The sequence below is a fragment of the Neomonachus schauinslandi genome, chromosome X, assembly GCF_002201575.2.
Source record: "Neomonachus schauinslandi chromosome X, ASM220157v2, whole genome shotgun sequence".
NCBI classification, from domain to species: Eukaryota; Metazoa; Chordata; class Mammalia; order Carnivora; family Phocidae; genus Neomonachus; species Neomonachus schauinslandi.
Window position 1 is genome coordinate 73,215,098 of NC_058419.1, and position 15,391 is coordinate 73,230,488.

Below are 15,391 nucleotides of genomic sequence, written 5' to 3' on the forward strand. Positions count from 1 at the left end.
TAGTTTCCTGGGCATATCAAGGAAGGGGGGCAGAAGATGATGAGAGTGGTAAACTAGAACTGGGCCACCTGTGCAGCCCACACTACATTTGTAGGTTAGTACGATGAGCTGGAAAGGAGAATGTGAAGAGAATATGATCAGGGAATCCAAGAGTCTGCTGGCGGAAGTTTCCAGAGTGCCTTATCCCTGTCTGGCTGAGGCCTCCTCTTCCTCTTTTCCTCTGGCTCTAGGATTGTATCTGCTTCCTTCTCTTTACATTCACTGACTCAGTTCTCTTGGGTTCCCTCCCCATATGACCAGTTGCATTTTTACTGTGGATTTGAACACAATCTCCTTCATTTCTTCCCCTTTTTTGCCTTCTTCAAAAGTGAGCATCCAGGAACTTGAGGTATTGGTGCTACTCAATTCTAGGCCATGGCAGAACCACAATAAGTAAGGAATCTTACAGAATTTTTGAGTAACTAGCTTCATTCTGTTACTAAGCTGAGTGACCAATAGAATATCAGATGGGGAAGGCATCTTAAAAACTTCCTAAAGTCCAAATCTGATTACACAAAAGGGGTTCTGTGACCCAGAGAGGAAAATGTATGGACCTCTCATCACAAGAACTTAGGAAGCTAGAACTGCATAGCAAGTATATGTGATTCCTAGCTCTCTTTAGCAAGCTACTTTTTTGTCTTCTCTGGTGTGCTACTGGAAGTTTCATTTTGAAGGTCTGGCCAGCAGGCAAAACTGTCAGCCTGGTGGGTTTCTTAGGCCCTACCAGAGTCTTCTTCCTAATCTTGTGCCTCGTACAGGACACCTCCCACCCTTGCTACCAGGTCAGCCTTCTGGATCTCAACTTCAGTTTTGTATCTTTGAATGCAGTATGGCAAAACAGAAAAAGTCCCACACTCTGGGTTTCAATACCAGATGCAACACTTGCCAGTTTGGTGACAGGTAAATCACCTCTCTTCTCAAAGCTCAGGCATTTTATCTGTGAAATGGGGACCGTACCTCACTTGGCACTCTTAATTCCCTTTATCCAGCTTTACCTTTTTTTTAATAACATTTCTCACTTTTTTGCATACTTTATAATTTCTTTGCTTATTGTTTTCCCAACTCCCCATTGGAACATCAGCTCAATTTATAGCATGGATGATCTTTGGCTGCTTCATTCACTTTTTTATGCCACCACCTAGAACAGTGCTTGATATATAGTGTGTTTTCATTTTTTTTTAAAGATTTTACTTATTTATTTGACAGAGAGAGACACAGCGAGAGAGGGAACACGAGCAGGGGGAGTGGGAGAGGGAGAAGCAGGCTTCCCGCTAAGCAGGGAGCCCGATGCGGGGCTTGATCCCAGGAACCTGAGACCATGACCTGAGCCGAAGGCAGACGCTTAACAACTGAGCCACCCAGGCGCCCCGTGTGTTTTCATTTTTTAAAAAGATTTTATTTATTTATTTGACAGAGAGAGAGAGAGAGAGAGCACAAGCAGGGGGAGCAGCAGAGGGAGAAGCAGATTCCCTGTTGAGCAGGAATCCCAATGTGGGGCTTGATCCCAGGACTCTGGGATCATGACCTGAGCCAAAGGCAGACGCTTAACAACTGAGCCACCCAGGCTCCCCTATAGTGTGTTTTCAATGGAAATCTGTTGAATGAATGAATGAGAATTACATAAGAGAATAAGTGGGAGTGTCCAGTTTACAGAAAATTCTTACCTTCAGTATTCTCTTGGTCTTTTTACGTGCTGAGCTTGGCAAATGTGTGGGGTAATTGAATACCTGTTCCTCTCATTGGCCTGCCTTCCCAACTGCTGCCTGTTTCCCCCCATCCCATGCCAAGGAGAGGTAGTGGCATTTCTAGTTGCAAAGTTGGTAGCCATGTCCAAGGGTTGGTCTTGGAACTGGTACAGGAGGTCAGGAGGCTATCTCAGTCTAGACCTGTATCTGCCTTCCCTGGATAGTGAGATCCCTGCATGGGTGGAGGTGAGGGGGGGTTGCTGTGTTCTCTCTTTGTGTTAAAAAAACCTGAATCACCAAGAAGCATACATGGCAGATATACTGGCAATTTAGCACCCTTTGGTGGGATGAATTTAGAAGTAATCAGTATTTATGAAGCTCTTAGAAATTCAGAAGTTAAATACTAAGCATACAATGGTGAGAGCTTTGTCATTGTAATGAAAGTCCAATTAACACACATTTTAAGCAGCCTGGCCTCTTCTGTTCTCTTTCCATCCCTCTTCTCATCTGCCTCACCACCCCCTTCAGGTTGTGTGTGTCTTTTTTTTTTTTTAAGATCTTATTTATTTATTTTTTATTTGATTGAGGAGAGAGAGAGAGCGCACAAGCAGGGGAAGAAGTGGAGAGGGAAAAGCAGACTCCACACTGAGCGTAGAGCCAGACATGGGGCTCGATCCCATGACCCTGAGATTACAACCTGAGCCGAAACCAAGAATCAGACACTTAATCAACTGAGCCACCCAGGCAACCCCTGGTTGTGTGTGTCTTTGTCTGCCTGTCCCCCAGCCCACCCCATGTGTTTCCTCTCAACCTGCCCTTTCTGGGTGACCTGATCATAACATTTGTCTAATTCTTTTTGTCTTTCTCTGATTCTCAGCCCTCATCCTAAGAAACGGTTTGTAGACTTTTTGTTTGTTTGTTTGTTTTGTTTTTTAAATTAGGAATGGCAAAGCAGCTTAAACAGTAAATAAGTCAGCACATAAGCTTCTGAAGTCCCAGGGGAAAGGCTGGGGAGTGTGCCACAGAATTTCCTGAGGGAGAAGTTAGTGTCTAAGTTTCTATGAGCTGCTAGACACCACCACAGAGGCTATGCCTGGGCCTGTACAAAGGGAATTCTCAGCTGAACAGAGCCCAGAAATCTAGACATATATGGCTGGGGGAAGGCTAAGAGGCCACTTAGACTACTTTCATGCCTGTTAGCTGACACACTTCTTCTCTGCAACATCTAGAAAAAGCACTTATTTAAGCCCTTCCTGAACATCTCCCATGAAAAGGAGCTCACTCCATATGATGACAACTTGTTCCATTTATATCCCTTTCAGTTAGAAAGTTCTTCCTTCTTTTGAGCTAAAATCTTCCACCTATGGGTATGAGCTCTGCTCTCTGAGGCCTCCTGACCCCATCTGCTCCCTCTGACCATGACAGCTCCTTAGAGGTATGAATGCAGAGACAATGACCCTTAAATATTCTCTTCTCCAGCATGAACAGCCACAGTTCTAACTCTTTCAGCTCCCTTTCCTGACTGCTCACTTCCTTCTGGACTCATTTCACATATGACCCCTTAATGTATGAAACTCAGAGCTGGGTACAGCTAGTCAATAAGAGTCAGTCTAACCAGGGCAGAGTGAAAAGGGATTGTTACTTCATTTGATCTGGACACTTATGCTTGTATTAATGCAGCCTAAGTCCTCCTTAAATTTTTTGGCCTTAGCATCCTAATGGTGATGCCTATTAGGCAAAGTCTCAATTCCCTTTCCTATAAACTGTGTACAGGGCAGTCTCTTCCATCCTGTGTATAGCCAGTTGGTTTTCTGCATCAAGCGCAGGACTTCCCATTTGTAACTGTCAGTAATATGGTCATGTTCAACTACTTATTTCAGTCTGTTGACATCTTTTTGGAGCCTAACTGTGTGGCTTGAAATGTACTCCCTCTCCCTTTCAGCCTTCAAATTTTAGCAGTATATGTAAGCCTGTTTTGCTATTTTGTTGGGACATCCAGTCCCTCATTCATTCCTTTAGGAGGGTGGGGCCACTTTCTCTAGGTGTTCCAGGGGACAATTCTCAAAGCCTATAGTATGGGAATGGCCTTGATCAGTGAGTACCAGCATATTAGCTGAAAAAGCAGTTCTTCCCTCCTGCCTAGCTGGGTCTCCGTCAGGAAGAACTCCATACATTAACTGGTTCATTCAGCGGTGGAACTCCATGCATTAACTGCTTCATTCAGCCATTCCAGCTGGCTGCCAGGGATTAGGTTCTGGAATTTCAAGCCAGGCAAGAGCAGACCAACACAACAACAGGACTCTTGTGATGGCTCAAAAGTTGAGGTCCAATGGGCCTCCAATCAGCTAAATTTAGGACCCCTTCTCTATCCCAAAAGAGTTGGCCTAGCTCTAGTCTTGGCCTTGAGCACTCAGGTTGATTTCTCCCCCTCTTTAAAACTGGGCCTATGGGCGCCTGGGTGGCTCAGTTGGTTAAGCGACTGCCTTCGGCTCAGGTCATGATCCTGGAGTCCTGGGATCGAGTCTCGCATCAGGCTCCTTGCTCAGCGAGGAATCTGCTTCTCCCTCTGACCCTCCCCACCTCATGCTTTCTCTCTCTCTCAAATAAATAAATAAAATCTTTAAAAAAAAAACAAAACTGGGCCTATGACCTCTAGGACAAAAAACTGACTGCAGCAAAGGATGTGGTATCTTCCACCATTTTTTTATTAGCTACTTAAATAGTTTATTTCATTTTATGTTAATACATTAATTAATTTTGACTTTTTTGAGATATATTTGAAATATAACATTGTGTAGATTTAAGGTATACATGTTAATTTAATACATTTATATATTATAATATGACTATACCTCTTATCAGTTATGTAATTATCATTTCTTTTTAGTGGTTGGTCTCTTAGCATGTTTGATGGTTATAATCAATATTGTTTTCTGTATTAACTACACTGTGCATTAGATCTCTGGGACTTACTATTTTTTGTAAATTTGTACCCTGAAACAACATCTGTCCTATCCTCCCACCCTGATTCCCATCTCCTGGTAACCACCATTTTACTCTCTGTTTTATGAGTTTGGCTTTTTAATTTAATTTAATTTAATTTACTTATTTATTTATTATTATTATTTTTTAAGTAGGCTCCACACCTAATCTAGGCCTTGAGCTTATAACCCCAAGACCCTGAGATTAAGAGTCGCACGTTCTACTAACTGAGCCAGCCCGGTGCCCTGGAGTTTGGCTTTTTTAGAGTCCACATATAAATGATATTATACAGGATGTGTCTTCTGTCTGACTTATCTCACTTTAGCCTGATGTGTTCAAGGTCCATCCATGTTGTTGCAAATGACAAGATGTCCTTTTTTCTTATGGCTGAATAATATTCCTGTGTGTGTGTGTGTGTGTGCATGAGTGTGTGTGTGTGTGTATGTATCTATCTCTATCGATCTATCTATGCTACATTGTCTTTATTGATTCATCCTTTAATGGGCACTTAGGCTGTTTCCCTATCTTGGCTATAGTGAATAATGGGTAATAACTAGAAGGGTGCAAATATCTCTTCAATATCCTGTTTTCATTTCATTTAGTTATATACCCAGAAATGGGATTGCTGGATCATATGGTAGAACAACTTTTAATGTTTTGAGGAATCTTTATATTATTTCCCACAGTGGCTACACCAATTTACATTCCCACTAACAGTATATGAGGGTTCTCTTTTCTCCACATCCTCACCAACACCTGTTATCTCTTGTCTTCTTGATGATAGCTATATAACAGGTGTGAAGTGATACCTCATTGTGGTTTTGCTTTGTATTTTCCTGATGGTTTGTGATGTTGAAGACACTCTTCGGGTGTCTTATTTTAAAAAATGTCTATTTAGTTCCTCTGCCCATTTTTTAACTGGGTTGTTTTTTGTTATTGAGTTATATGAGTTCTTTATGTATTTTTTGTTTTTTGTATTTTGTTGTTTTTTTTAATTCCAGTAGTTAACATACAGTGTTATATTAATTTCAGGTGTACAATATTATGATTCAACAATTCAACAATTCCATACATCACCCAGTGCTCATCACAGCAAGTGTGCTCCTTAATCCCCATCATCTATTTCACTCATCTCCCACCCACCTCTCCTCTGGTAACCATCAGTTTGTTCTCTATAGTTAAGAGTCTGTTTCTTGGTTTGCCTCTCTCTCTCTTTTATTTTCCCTTTGAACATGTGTTTTGTTTCTTAAATTCCACATATGAGTGAAATCAAATGGTATCTGACTCACTTTGTTTAGCATTATACTCTCTAGCTCTATCCATGTCTTTGCAAATGGCAAGATTTCATTCTTTTTGATGGCTGAGTCATATTCCATTGCATATATAATCATATCTTATTTATTCATTCATCAATCGGTGGATACTTGGGCTACTTTCATAATTTGGCTAATGTAAATAATGCTGCTAGAAATGTGGGGGTGCATGTATCCCTTTGAATTAGTGTTTTTGTATTTTTTGAGTAAATAGTAGTGCAATTACTGGATCATAGGGTTGTTCTATTTTTAACATTTTGAGGAACCTCCATACTGTTTTCCACAGTAGCTGCACCAGTTGATCTTCTCCCCAGCAGTGCACGAGGGTTCCTTTTTCTCCACATCCTTGCCAACACTTTTTGTTTCTTGAGTTTTTTATTTTAGCCATTCTACAATATCTCATTGTAGTTTTCATTTGCATTTCCCTGATGATGAGTAATGTTTGTTAATATTTTGGATATTAACCCTTTATCTGATATATAGTTTGCAAAAATGTTCTCCCATTATGTAGGTTGCCTTTTCATTTGTTAATTGTTTCCATTGCTGTGCAGAATATTTCAATTTTGAAGCAGTCTAATTTATTGATTTTTACTTTTGTTGTTTTTGCTTTTGGTATCATATCAGAAAATTGCTGCCAAAACCAAAGTCTAGGAGTTCTTCCTTGTGTGTTTTTCTAGGAGTTTCATGGAGTCAGGTCTTATGTTGAAGTCTTTGATCCATTTCAAGTTAATTATTGTGAGTGGTATAAGTTGTATAAGATAGGGGCCCAATTTCACTGTTCTTTATGTGTTTAACCAGTTTTCCTGACACCATTTGTTGAAGAGACTATCATTTCCTCATTGGGTATTTTCACCTCCTTGCCAAATATTAGTTGGCCATACATCAGTAGTTTAATTCTGGGCTCTCTATTCTGTTCCATTGGTCTATGTGTCTATTTTTATGCAAATACCATACTGTTTTTGTTACTACAGCTTTGTAGTATAGTTTTAAATCAGGAAATGTGATACCTTCAGCTTTGTTCTTTTTTTTTTTTTTTTTTGGTAGTATTGCTTTGGCTGTTTGTGGTCTTTTGTATCTCCCCACAAACTATGAGACTGCTTTTTCTATTTCTGTGAAGAATGTCATGGTATTTTGATGAAGATTGCATTGAATCTATAGATGGCTTTGGGTAATATGGGCATTTTAACAATATTAGTTCTTCTGATCTATGAACATGGGATGTCTTTCCATTTGTCTTATGTGATTTCTTTCCACAAAGTCTGGTAGTTTTCATTGTACAGATCTTTCACCTACTTGGATAAATATTTTCCTAGACATTTTATTATTTTTGATGTTACTGTAAATGAGTTTTATTTATTTAATTTTCACTTGTTTTATTTTTAGTGTATAGAAATGCAACTGATTTCTGTATATTGATTTTATATCCTGCAACTTTACTTGAATTCATTGATTAGTTACAACAGTTTTTTGGTTAAGTCTTTGAGATTTTGTATATACAAAAACATATTGCCTGAAAATAGTGACAAGTTTACTTCTTCCTTTTTTATTTGAATGTCTTTTATGTTTTTGTCTTGTCTAACTGCATTAGCCAGGATTCCATGTACTTTATTAAATAAGAGTAGTGAGAGTGAGATTCTTGTCTTGATGATCTTAGAGGAAAAGCTTTTAATTTTTCACCATTGAGTATAATGTTAGCTGTGGGTTAATTTCTCATTTTAAAAGAATACATTATAAAACACTTAAAAAGGAAAGTTCAAAATTCTTATAATCCTACCATTCAGACATAACCCACTACTTGACATTTTGTTGAAAATATAGACAGAAATGTACACATACACACATAGAATATTTTTTATGAAATGGATCATGTTATACATGCTTTTTAGTCTACTCCTTTTAAGCAGTATTATATAAATTGATATATTATATATAATATATATATTCAACCTATATGTTTTATACATATATATGTGCAAAAATTTATAGTTCTAAAGCACCACTGCTAATCACTACATGGTATTCCACAGGTACCACTCTCTGGAGGATATTTAGGTAGCTTTTAATTTTTCAATAGTATAAACATCATAATTAATATCTTTGTGCATAAAATACATGTTTTCTAGCTTTTATTTATTCAACAGTTTATTGTTGATTGAATGCTTACAGATACTTATCATGCTAAGTAGGAAAATGGTGAACGAAACAGCCTTAGTTCCTGCCATCTTGAAGCTGTAGTCTAATAGTCTGTCTCTTTAGGTTCAGTTTCTAGAGATAAAACTGCTGAATCACGACTGCTTTCCAAAAATGATGTAGCAATTTACACTCTTTCCAACACAATACTAATATTGCTCATTTTTCCATACTCTCATCAACCCTAGGTTTCCTTTTGAGCTTTTGGTGGTTTCTTAATAATTTAATCAGGAAATTGGAAGTGAGTAAGCATTAAAACAAGAGTTGGGAGGGCATATGGTGTCTAGAATCTTACCATGATTTTTTAGTTTTGGTTTTTGGCCTCTAGCCCCTGATATTATTTGTTAGTTAATTATAAGAAATAGTTTTCTTTCCTCCTCTTGTATTCTAGAGTATGAACAACTTCATTTATTAGTTTATTCATTCATTCATCCATTTCTCATTCATCTCCTGATAAGTGCTTATTTTGTGCCATGGCCTTATCAAATTTTTAGGAATACAAAGATGGATAAGATAAGGTGTCTCCCTTCAAAAACTCCCACGCTACTCCTCACAGGTCCTGGGGCACAGCAGTCTCTGACACTATATGATGAACTTAAGTGCTTTACTGTTGCAGCTCCTTAGGTCTATGAGAATCCTGTGTGATTGGGACATCAGTGTTAAAAGCCAGAAGGTGTATGTGTATGTGGAGGATTTTTGCCTCCCTGTAGACAATTTAAGAAAATATCTAAGACCAATATAAAGACTATCTCAGGCAGGTTGTGCCTGGAGTGACTGAATGAGTGCATTCATACAACATTTGGGAATAGAGTCCTTCCAAATGATATCATTAGTAGTTTGCAACAAGGCATTCCTTCCCTGGCTCTACTTTAATATCCTGCCCGATAATTTCACCAGTTCCCTTGTTGAGGAACCAGTGAACATGCCAATCAAAATCACAAATGTTAAGAAGCTGGGAAAGGGTGGAGTCAGGAGACAAGAGCCCAAGAGCACATCCACAGCCTAAGGACATTGTGTGTGAACTGGAACCTTGGGCCACAGCTAACAACATGCATTTATCTTATTCAAGTGCAAAGTCCTGCACCTCAGCTACATACAAAACCTACCTGTAAAAGTCAATTAAACAGTAAATGCTGACACAATGCAAACCTTGTAGGAAGCTCTAGAATTAGTGGGGGAGACAGGGAGAAAATTATAGTGCAGTGTGATAAGTGCTACCAAAGGGACAAATGCAGGACACTGCATTGAGATGGGGAAGATTATATCCAGATGGGAAGGTTGAGGGAGTGTCAAGGATATGGCAGTAAACAATAGACAGAAATCACTGCCTTCATGTAACTTACATTCCAGTAGAGGGAGACAGATAATAAACACAAAAATAGTAGGTATTAAATGCTATGGTGGAAAATAAAGCAGGGGAAAAGATGAGATGTATGAGGATAAGGAATGTAATTTCATATAGGGTGTTATCATTGAGAAGGTAATATGTAAATAAAAACCTGAAAAAAGTTAAGGAGTGAGCCACATGAATATCTGGGTATAGAGAGCTCCAGACAGAGGAAATGACAAGTACAAAAGTCCTAAAGTGGGAACACACTTTTCATGTTCAAGGAATAAGTAGGGCAACTGGTATACTTGAAACAGAATGAGGTAGGGTAAATAGTTGGGCATGAGGTCAAAGAGATTAGGATTATAAAGCAGGGGAAGGGGCAGAACATGTAGGGTCTTACAGGTGACCATAAGGATTTTGACTTTTACTCTGAATGAGGTGGGAAGTCACTGGAGGGTTTAACTAAACCCTAGAGGGACTTAAATACTGTATTCAGAGTTGAACTTTATTCTATACGTAATGGGAACTTCTCAAGGGTTTTGAGAAAGGGAGTGACATGTAGATCTCTGTTACAAAAATCACACTTGTGGCTGGTAGAGGATAGGTTGAAGGGGAGCACCTGGAAGTAGGAAAACTAGTTAAGAGAGCATGTCCCTTCTCCATAAAGTGCCTGTGATGGAGCAGTAATTATCTCTCATCTCAGTTCTTTCACTGTTATTCTTGCCTACTCCATATCCCTGAGGGTGCTGGAGAACAGTTGGTCCTTCTCTCAGAGTCTGGAAACCTCAAAGCCAGCGGAATGAAGGGAGTCTAGAATGGTGGCAAGGATACTGGTTAGGAGACTTTACAATTACCTCAGTGTGAGATAATAAGGACCCAGCAAAAAGGGTAAGATTTGCTAGAGGATAAAAGTATAGGTATAATTACAAGATGGAAAGTCAAGACCCGGTAGCAGCACTTGTGAAAATGAGGTAGGGATTTTATATTTTCTTTCTCCAAATTTTTATTGATTGATTGATTGATTTATCTATCACTGATGCTCTGTTCATTTTATTTTATTTTATTTTTTATTTAAATTTAATTAGTCAATATATAGTACATCATTAGTTTCAGATTAGTGTTCAAGAATTCATCAATTGCATATAAAAATTTTTATTTAAATTCCAATTAGTTAACATACAGTGTAATATTAGTTTCAGGTATAGAATTTAGTGATTCATCACTTCCATACAACACTCAGTGCTCATCACAACATGCTTTCTTCCTTAATACCCATCACCTATTTAACCCATCTCTCTGCCCACCTCCCTTCCAGCAACCCTCAGTTTGTTCTTTATAGTTTATAGAGTCTGTTTCTTGGTTTGCCAAAAATGAGGTAGGGATTTTAATTGGGAGTGACTTCCTTGGCTCATAGTAAAAGACTCTTAAAGAATTGAGTAGGCACTCAATATCACTTTGAGCATTGGAATAAATGAATAAATGAATGAGTAACAGAAAATGCCAGCCTTTTAAATAAAGTGCTTGATGATATTTATTACTATCTAATATAAATATGTAAGCCTCATATATATTTTTAAATGTTCTAGTGACCATATTTTCTTAAAGTTAAAAAAAGTAAAATTAATTTTAATACTATATTTGCAATGACATGGCGGGAGCTAGAGGGTACTATGCTAAGTGGAATAAGTCTGTCAGAGAAAGACAGCATATGATTTCACTCATATGTGGAATTTAAGAAATAAAACAAATGAGGAAAGGGGAGAAAAGAGAGAAAAGCAAGAAAACAGACTCTTAATTATAGAGAACAAACCTTTGGATATTGGGGGGAAGGTGGGTGAAATAGGTGATGGGGATTAAGGAGTGCACTTGTTGGGATGAGCACAGGGTGTCCTATGTAAGTGCCAAATCACTAAATTGTATGTACACTTGAAACTAATATAACACTGTATGTTAACTGAACTGGAATTTAAATGAAAACTTAAAAAAGAGTTATAATGAAAGGGAAAGTGCATGAGTTTTACAGTCACAATGACCTGCTACTTAACAGCTGTGTGACCTTAAACAAATTACTTACCATCTCTAAACCTCAGTATTGAGGTGCCTGGGTTGCTCAGTGGATTAAGCATCTATCTGTCTTTGGCTCGGGTCATGATCTCAGGGTCTGGGACTGAGTCCTGAGTCGGGTTCCTTGCTCAATGGGGAGTCTGCTTCTCCCTCTGCCCCTCACTCAACTCATGCTCTCTCTCACTCTCTCTCTCTCAAATAAAGTCTTTAAAAAATAAAAATAAATAAATAAACCTCAATTTTCTCATAAATAAAACCTAATGGCTTAAGGTTGTTGAAGGCCTTGTACATAATCTATTGCCATTGTTCATCAAATCTAAGATGCTATTAGTTGAAATCACACCATTATTTTATGTAACACAGGGGGAAAAATACTGTTAATTAGACAACAACACACTACCGAAGACACCATTGATCTCAAGATGTCTGGCAATTTCAAAGGTGTCAAAATGTGAAAAATTTACCACATTGTTCTTCTCATTATTGATTTACAGATAAATATTTGCTGAAACAGTTTAAGTTCATTTTCTTCATTTGACTGTGAGCTACTCAATGACAAAATCTGGGTCTAAATCACTTCTTTCATTCCCAAACAAGGCCTGGCACAGTGTAGTCACTTAATCCACTTTATGTACATTGATTTGACTTCTCTTCCTTCCAACTTGCTCTATGTCAGGTACTGGAGAGACAGAGATGAAGCAGAGTAGGCCCTAGCCCTCTAGGAGCTCCAAGTTTGGTAATAACAACAGCAGCAACAGCAACAGAATAATCATAGCTACTATTCATTGAGCTCTTACTATGTGAAAGCATTTTACCATTACATTCACATGCAAGCATACATTGTTTTATTGCATTTCACTTTATTGCACTTCACAGATAATTGCATTTTTACAAACTGAAGGTTTGTGGCAACCCTGCATCAAGCAGGTCTGTCAAGTCCATTTTTCCAAAAGCATTTGCTCATTTTGTGCTTCTGTGTCACATTTTGGTAATTCTTTTTTAAAAATTTTTCCAGCTTTATTGAAGTATGATTGACAAAAATTTTATATATTTGCGGTTTTAATGCATGTATACATTAGGTAACAATGGCCACAATCAAACTAATTAACATTTTACATACTTCACATAATTACCACTGCTTTTGTGGTGAGAAAATTTTTCGGCTACTTTCTAAACAAATTCAAATATACAATATATTATTATTAATTATAGTCATCATGCTGTACCTTAGGTCTCCAGAATTTGCTCATCTTATAACTGAAAGTTTGTACTCTTTGACCAATATGTTCCCTTCATCTCTAACCCTCCCAGCTTCTGACCAGTCAGCAGCCATCAACATGGAGGCAAGACCCTCCTCCAGCATAAAGATGGTGACTTGCTGAAAGCTCAGATGATGGTTAGCATTTTTATGCAATAGGGTATTTTTTTTATTATTATGTTATGTTAATCACCATACATTACATCACTAGTTTTTGATGCAGTGTTCCATGATTCATTGTTTGCATATAACACCCAGTGCTCCATGCAGAATGTGCCCTCCTTAATACCCATCACCAGGCCAACCCATCCTCCCACCCCCCTCCCCTCTAGAACCCTCAGTTTGTTTCTCAGAGTCCATCGTCTCTCATGGTTCCTCTCCCTTTCCGATTTCTCCCCCTTCATTCTTCCCCTCCTGCTATCTTCTTCTTTTTTTTAAAAAACATATAATGCATTATTTGTTTCAGAGGTACAGATCTGTGATTCAACGGTCTTGCACAATTCACAGTACTCACCACAGCACATAGCCTCCTCAATGTCTATCACCCAGCCACCTCATCCCTCCTAACCCCCACCACTCCAGCAACCCTCAGTTTGTTTCCTGAGATTAAGAATTCCTCATATCAGTGAGGTCATATGATACATGTCTTTCTCTGACTGACTTAACACTCCCCAGTTCCATCCACGTTGTTGCAAATGGCAAGATTTCATTCCTTTTGATGGCTCCATAATATTCCATTGTTTATATATACCACATCTTCTTTATCCATTCATCTGTCAATGGACATCTTGGCTCTTTCCACAGTTTGGCTATTGTGGACATTGCTGCTATAAACATCGGGGTGCACGTACCACTGCGGATCCCTACATTTGTATCTTTGGGGTAAATACCCAGTAGTGCAATTGCTGGATCATATGGTAGCTCTATTTTCAACTTTTTTAGGAAACTCCATATTGTTTTCCAGAGTGGCTGCACCAGCTTGCATTCCGACCAACAGTGTAGGCGAGTTCCCCTTTCTCCACATCCCCACCAACATCTGTCATTTCCTGACTTGTTAATTTTAGCGATTCTGACTGGTGTGAGGTGGTATCTCATTGAGGTTTTGATTTGGATTTCCCTGATGCTGAGCAATGTTGAGCACTTTTTCATGTGTCTGTTGGCCATTTGGATGTCTTCTTTGGAAAAATGTCTGTTCATGTCTTCTGCCCATTTCTTGATTGGATCATTTGTTCTTTGGGTGTTGAGTTTGATGAGTTCTTTATAGATTTTGGATACTAGCCCTTTATCTGATATGTCATTTGCAAATACCTTCTCCCATTCTGTCGGTTGTCTTGGTTTTGTTGACTGTTTCCTTTGCTTTGCAAAAGCTTTTTATCTTGATGAGGTCCCAATAGTTCATTTTTGCCCTTGCTTCCCTTGCCTTTGGCGATGTTTCTAGGAAGACGTTCCTGCATCTGAGGTCGAAGAGGTTGCTGCCTGTGTTCTCCTTTAGGATTTTGATGGACTCCTGTCTCACATTGAGGTCTTTCAACCATTTGGAGTCTATTTTTGTGTGTGGTATAAGGAAATGATCCAGTTTCATTCTTCTGCATGTGGCTGTCCAATTTTCCCAACAATGTCCCAATTGGACATTCTTTCCTGCTTTGTCGAAGATTAGTTGACCATAGAGTTGAGGGTCCATTTCTGGGCCCTCTATTCTGTTCCATGGATCTATGTGTCTGTTTTTGTGCCAGTACCATACTGTCTTGATGATGACAGCTTTGTAATAGAGCTTGAAGTCCAGAATTGTGATGCCACCAGCTTTCCCTTTCTTTTTCAACATTTTTCTGGCTATTTGGGGTCTTTTCTGGTTCCATACAAGTTTTAGGATTATTTGTTCCATTTCTTTGAAAAAAGTGGATGGTATTTTGATGGGGATTGCATTGAATGTGTAGATTGCTCTAGGTAGCATTGACATCTTCACAATATTTGTTCTTCCAATCCATGAGCATGGAATGTTTTCCCATTTCTTTGTGTCTTCCTCAATTTCTTTCATGAGTATTTTATAGTTTTCTGAGTACAGATCCTTTGCCTCTTTGGTTAGATTTATTCCTAGGTATCTTATGGTTTTGGGTGCAATTGTAAATGGGATCAACTCCTTAATTTCTCTTTCTTCTGTCTTGTTCTTGGTGTATAGGAATGCCACTGACTTCTGTGCATTGATTTAATATCCTGCCACTTTACTGAATTTCTGTATGAGTTCTAGCAGTTTTGGGGTGCAGTCCTTTGGGTTTTCCACATAAAGTATCATATCATCTGCAAAGAGTGAGAGTTTAACTTTTATTTCTTTTTGTTGTCTCATTGCTGAGGCTAGGACTTCTAATACTATGTTGAATAGCAGTGGTGATAGTGGACATCCCTGCCACGTTCCTGACATTAGGGGGAAAGCTCTCAGTTTTTCCCCATTGAGAATGATATTTGCTGTGGGTTTTTCATAGATGGCTTTTATGATATTGAGGTATGTACCTTCTGTCCCTATACTCTGAAGAGT